The sequence below is a fragment of the Hydra vulgaris genome, chromosome 09 (genome assembly GCF_038396675.1).
Source record: "Hydra vulgaris chromosome 09, alternate assembly HydraT2T_AEP".
Lineage (NCBI taxonomy): Eukaryota > Metazoa > Cnidaria > Hydrozoa > Anthoathecata > Hydridae > Hydra > Hydra vulgaris.
This window is the reverse complement of record NC_088928.1, coordinates 36,361,230-36,368,419: the sequence shown is the minus strand read 5'-3', so window position 1 is coordinate 36,368,419 and position 7,190 is coordinate 36,361,230.

Here is a 7,190-nt window from a genome sequence, read left to right as displayed (position 1 = left end):
AACAATGTGTCATAGCAACTATATCCAAAACAGGATATTTGAAGAATGCTGTTACAGAAATCATTTAAAAGTATAGAGAAACTGGCTCTCTTGAACATAGAAAGAAAGTAATAGACCTCCTAAGCTAACAAAAGATGACAATAAGTATTTAAAAACCCTATCTTTAAGAAATACAAAAAAAGCATCAACCGAGCTGCTAAAAGATATTTACACAGCAACTGGGAGAAATGTCAGCTCTTCTTTTATTCGACAGCATCTACCTAAATTGGGATTTAGAGGGTGTGTTGCAATTCAAAAACCATTATTACATATAAAGAAAAACGACTTAAGTATACAAAACAACACAAAAATTGGGCCCAGGAAATGTTTAATCGGGTTCTGTACACCGATGATTCCAAATTCGAAAATTGGAACCAAAGGACGCCAATATGTTTGAAGAAGAATTGAAGAAGCCTATGAGCCCAAGTGTTTAAACCCTACTATTAAACACAGAGGAGACTCTTTACAAGTTCTGGGCTGTTTATCTTCATCTGGAGTAGGTGATTTGATCAAAATAGGGGGGGGCGACTCACCGGGGAACGTTATATGGATATTCTAAGGCACCATGCTGTATTATTCGGAATGAGACTATTAAATCATAATTTTATTCTGCAGCAGGACAATGACCCAAAACATTGTTCCCGAGTGGCAAAAAATTACTTAAATGAAATGGCAGAGGAAGGAGTACTGGATTTAATGACCTGGCCTCCCCAGAGTCAAGTTTTGAATATAACTGAGCATATTTAGGATTACCTGGATCGAATAGAAAAAAGGTCGAACATGTTCCCCGAAATGCTGAAGAATGTTTTAAAGTACTTCAAAGAAAAATGGCACAACATACCCCAGAATTTTATAACTAACTTGGATGAATCTATTTCCCGGCGAATATTGGCAGGGATTGAGGCAAAAGGAGGACATAGTAAATATTAGGAGATTTTTATGAAATTTGACATTAAAAAGTTTGTAATTGTTCCATATTTTGTGTTTTAATAAGTTTATAATGTTTTATGTGTTCTCATAAGTTTATAACTTAGAACTACAAACTTAAATATTAGAGAAAAGTTTTCCGGGATTTTTTGAAAAAATGTAAGTGGTCTAAAACTTATTCACAGTACTGTATGTATATATACCTCCATTACATATATATGATATATATTTAAAGAATTTGCATTATTACGTGTATCAACGTATCAGTGGAAACTGTAAGTACAGTTTGCACTGATATGTTGATTATGTTTTAGCCGAATAATATTGTTCTGCTAAAGTATTGTTACATGTTCCAACATATACTAGGGATATAATTATTATTGCGTATAATATATGTGATAATAGATATATCTCCAGTACTAGAAGCATATCTATTATCACATATATGTGATAATATTTATATCTCTAGTACTGTTTGCCCTGATATGTTTTCAAGTTCATTAGTTGAACTGTTATCTGAAGATCTTTCGTCGCTGGAAAACAAAAATCATTTAAAAGAATTATATCTCTGTAAAGTGAATATATATTCAAGTGATAATTAAAATAGAGTATCAAATATTTTTGATTTTTCTGCTGATGTTGAATTCAGTGATACTGATTCTGAACCCAAAACCAATCTTTCACCAAGAATTGTTCGCGTGACTATTAAAACTAAATGTCGTGTAGACTGGAATATTTTTACGTTTGGTTCAGTCTACACTAAAACATGCAATTAAGTAACCAAGGTTCATAGCTTAATTATTCAAAAATTGAATGTTTCAATGTGTTAATTAACACATTAAATAACACATTAATTAACAATTTAGATTTTAACATATTAGTTTGGTAAAATCTAAATTTTTTGTGCATGGAAGAATATATGTATTTTTACACATTCTTCATATTATTTAAATCATAAATTTTTTACTTGGTTAAAGATCAGTGGTGTACAAAGGATTTTTAGATGTTTGAGTTTGACACTTACAGGCATTGTGGAAACTCCAAAATTTTGTATGTTTATGCTTATACCTAAAAATAATGTTTTGCGAAGAATTGGGGTGATTAAAGCTTGGGAACAAAAAACCCTAATTTTTGGGCCCACCCAGCCCTTGTCGTGGGAGCAACAAGTTTACAAAATATTTTCTTTACTATTTTTATCTAAATTTATATTTATCAACAAATTTCAAATTTCATGCAATAATCTTTTATTTTTCAAAAAATAAAGTTTTTCAAAAAATAAAGTTTTAACCCCTTCAATTTGGGAGTTAAAACTTTATTTTTTACTTTAATTTTTTTCCCAAGCTCCAATAACCCTAATTCTTTGCAAAATATTCTTTTTTGATATAAGCATAAACATACATATGTTTGGAGTTGGCGCAATGCCTAAGTATCAAAACTCAAACATCTAAAAATCCAGTGTACACCACTGAATGTTTTTAACTTATTATAAAGTTATTATTAAATTGATAAATATTTTTATGATTGAATTTGTTATTGATTTCAACAGTTTTTTTATTGAAAGACCTCAAGCAATGTAAAGACTGGCACTACTATGAATAAAAAGTATAAGCAGCTACAAAAAATGTATGCTAGGAATTAAATTGTATATTTAAACAGACTATTTGAAGATAATGTTACATTATATAAGTAATGAACTGAAGTGTTCATAAATTTTATTTTTACAGATTTATATGTTATAAAATAATAATTTTTCATTCAAATGTTTTATCTTAAAAAAACTGTGTTTCTCTTATTTATATTCAATAATATCCATTTATATGTTGCATGTTCAAAAAAAAAAAATTTGTAGTTTGTTTTTCAAAGTTGATAAACATCTAATACAAGGTATCAGATATACTTTGCATGAGGTTATAGAAATCTGATACAAGGTATGAGATTATCAAAAACCTCTAAGTTAAGCCATGATCCAAGCAAGTATTGTGAATTTCAAAATAGGTACCACAGATATAGTGACTTGCAAAATAGTACTGCAAGCAATGTGGCATGCAAAGCTGCTCAGTTGTATGGCTTTTTATTTAAAAATTTGTGCTGAAAAGTATCAAAAAGAATGTATAAGCAACACATATTTTCATGACAATGATAGTTTCATTTCATTTCTCAAAATCCTTTTGCATTTTGATTATATCTTAATTTCAGAAATTATTTTTATTCATAAATAATTAACATATTTTTTTAGATTTGGATTTTATTTATATTATTTCAAGATATTCTAACATTACCTTCATGAAAAAGATATTCAAAATATAAAATGAATTTATTTCTATTAGTTTTGATAAATATTAGCTGTTATAAAAATATCAATAAGATGACACCTTTCTTAATGTTATGTTTTTTATTTATTATGAATAAATTAAGGCGTCGATGATTATAGTAGTTGTATTGGTTAAAGCTAAGTTTATTTATATGGTTTAAATTTAAATTATTGTAAAAGATTAAGTTAAGCTTAAGGTTTGCTATATAATCCACAACGAAATTTCTAAAGCTAGGCTGTTTAACAAGCTATGCAAATTACAGTGTGTATAGATTTATAACTTGGAATTTACAAATTAAATGAAAATAGAACATGTATGATAAATTGATAAGACAGTAGTAATTTTTTATTTTTGTTTTTAGGTATTGGCAGGCTTGACAGTGCTTGACAACTTACCTTCCTGCAACAAGGTTAAAAATACCCTCCAACTACAAGCCAATTTAAAATATTTTGTCATAGCACCATGTTCTAAGAAGAATTTGCCTTTTACACTCAAACCTCTTTTTATGCGGTCCTTTTTTATGCAATACTTTATTTGTGCGTTTTGTTTTATGCGATTTTATTTGTGCGATCTCATATAATTTAATTTTTGAACGCGCAATAATTTCAATCACAACGATTAAAATGTGTAATACCTATGTACATACGTCATTATATAGTTACTGTTATGAACATGCAACCACAAATTGCGTTACAACGTTAACTTTTATTTTTATATTTATAGATATTTTATATTTTTTATATAAGAGTTGAATTGAATTTTTGTGTAGCAATCCAAAGAGTTTTTTTATCCGCTCCGTATCTAACCGCATAAAAAAATGTTTTAATATTGTTTCGAAAACTATTTTTTATAGGCACTCCTGAAGTTTTATGTGATTTTTTTTATGCGTTTTCTTTTATGCGGTCCCTATCCTCCGCACAAAAAGAGGTTTGAATGTATTTTATAAACTAATTAAATTACTTCTATTTCATAAATTCTTTAAAATATTTTTAGGGATATTTTAATAAAATAGATATTGTAAAAAAGTATTTTTGGAGATGTATAATGCTGGTTTTTTACCAAATTTTAAGTTTAAAAAATTATTTTAAATATAGATTTTCAGTTGAAGGATGAAGGCAAAATGAGTGACAAAGAATTCAGAAAGGTAAACCTAACTCAATTGAAACTTGTAATATTTTTGTGGATATGGTATGTGTCTATTGACTGGCTGCATGCATTCAGGTTTAAGTAAGAACTTTTCCTTTGGTTAAATTAATTTCTCTGTTTTTGATATAGATTTCTTAAACTTGGAAGAACTATCGAAAAACATCAGAAGTTTTGTTTTTCTTCGAAATTGTCCATCTTTATGATGCGCGACCAAAGGCGAACGCAGTCAAATCTTTCAATAAGATGGGTTTCAATTGATTGGCTTATAATATAATTTTTGAATATGATGTTGTATAGTGTATTTTTAGTTGTATAAACAGTAATTATAAGAAATTGTACGAAATAATACATTTACATATAACAAGGTAAATAAATCTGGTATACTTAATTTTCTATATATACTATACTAGATATACATTAGTATACTAGATATACATTAGTATACTAGATTTACTATAGTATATATATATATATATATATATATATATATATATATATATATATATATATATATATATATATATATATATATATATATATATATATATATATATATACTAATATATATACTAATTTTGGTACAAATTTGTTATTATAAAATGAAGCTAACATGTATTTTTATTATACTATAAAAACTATAATATACAGTCCCATGACAATTTATTAGTGCCACCAATATTTTTTTCATATTTTCTTATTCAAGTTGAATTAAACAATTGAAAAGCAATTATGTATAAAGTTAATTTAATCCCTGATTAAAGTTAATCCCTGACATTTCTGGAAGCCATCTTGTCACGACACTACTACTCAACTGTCATCTTTACAAGCACGTGATTGTTTTTCTCTGTTTATTTTATCGTTTTTTTTTTAGAATTCTGAAGAAGTAAGTGCAATATTTAGTTTTTATTTGTTTTATTAATATAATTTAAACTTATAAATAAAGATTTTCTAATATCATTATTACAGAAAGGTCATTTTTGATAATGTTACAACTCTATTCTCAAAAATCTTGTATTTTTTAGTAATGGGTAAAAAAGGAGATCTTTCACCAACAAATGTTGGATTTATAAAAGCATTGATGAATGAAATAACACTTTCACAGCGTGAAATTGCTAAAAAATGTGGTATTTCACATACATGAGTACAGAGAGTTGTCAAAAAATTGGATATGGGTGATAACTGTTCACCGAAAAGGAAAGGTAAATATGGTAAAAAAGAAATTTTGACTCCTCGTGGTGGAAGAACATTGTTGAAATTAATAAAGGAGGATAGGACTGCTACCAATTCTTTCATAAAAAATAAATTACAAGCCTCTGGAATTCAAATGTCCACTAGAACGTTGCAGAGAAGACTCAATGATCTCGGTTATAATAGTAGAAGACCAGTAAAAAAGACAAAGTTAACAATCAAAATGAAAGAAAATAAATTGAAATGGGCTCTGAAGTATAAAAACTTTACAGTAGACGGTTGGAAACAGGTTTGTGTTTAAATTATTATAATATTTTTATATGAAAACACATATGGAATGAGAAATTATAAAACAATATTTTATTTCAGGTTTGCTTTAGTGATGAGAGCACATTCCAAGTGATGACAAACAAAGCTCAGTATGTTCGCCGTAAAATATCGGAAAAATATCACGAAGACTGTGTTATAAAAACTATGAAACATCCGACTTCTGTCATGATTTGGTCCGTGATAAGCGGAAAAGGTTTGGGTCGACTCTACGTTGTAGAGGGCATTATGAGGCAAGACCAGTATCGAGATGTCTTGCAACATCGATTGCTACCACAATTTAGGGATTGGTTTGGTGAAATGGAGAAATTTATATTTATGCAAGATGGTGCCCCTTGCCATACTGCAAAATCTATAAAAAAGTTCCTCTCAGAAGAAAAAGTTCCATTATTGGATTGGCCAGGTAACTCACCAGACATCAATCCAATAGAAAATGTTTGGGAACTTCTGAAGAGAAAAATTTCAAAAGAAAATATCACAAACAAAGTTAATTTGATTGAAAAAATTATATATTATTGGAACCACAATATAAATTTAAAAGAAATGTCATTAAAATGTATTGAAAGCATGCCTCGACGCATCTAAGCAATTATTGATGCCAAAGGCGGGCTCACAAAATATTGATACAATGTGTGTCTATAATTAGGTTTATTATTTTTTGTCATTATTTTATTGAATTATTTGGTTTTATTGTGTATATGAATGTTAATCAATTAAAAATAAAAAGTATTTGAATACATTTTAATTGTTTTTTGCATTTATAACCCCAAGAAATCATTAATACAGAAAAAATGTAGGTGGCGCCATGGCCTACTGTTATTATGCGGCCTGATTTATTGCATTTTCCGGAAAAATTTAGGAGGCCAGTTTTTTTACGGCAAATGTTTATTTTATTTAAATGGTCGAGGAATACCTGAGATTACCATCATGTAATTACATTATGCTATACAATATTTTTCGCTAACTGATTTCCTGTTTCAGCATATTCCAATAACATATGAAATACTGAAATAGGCTTTCAAATAGCTATGTATCAAAATGCTACTAAAACAAACTTACATATTGCAAAGACTACTTACGACTCTTATCAGGAAATAAAAACAAAGGTTTGTAATTTTATATGTATTAAGGATTTGAGAAAAAATCTTTAATTAGCACTAGCTATCAGTTCTTTATCTTTTTTTAAACTCTTTTACCTGATCTTTTCTTACAGAATCTGCAGTTTCTTTTTGTAAATTATTATAAAAAATA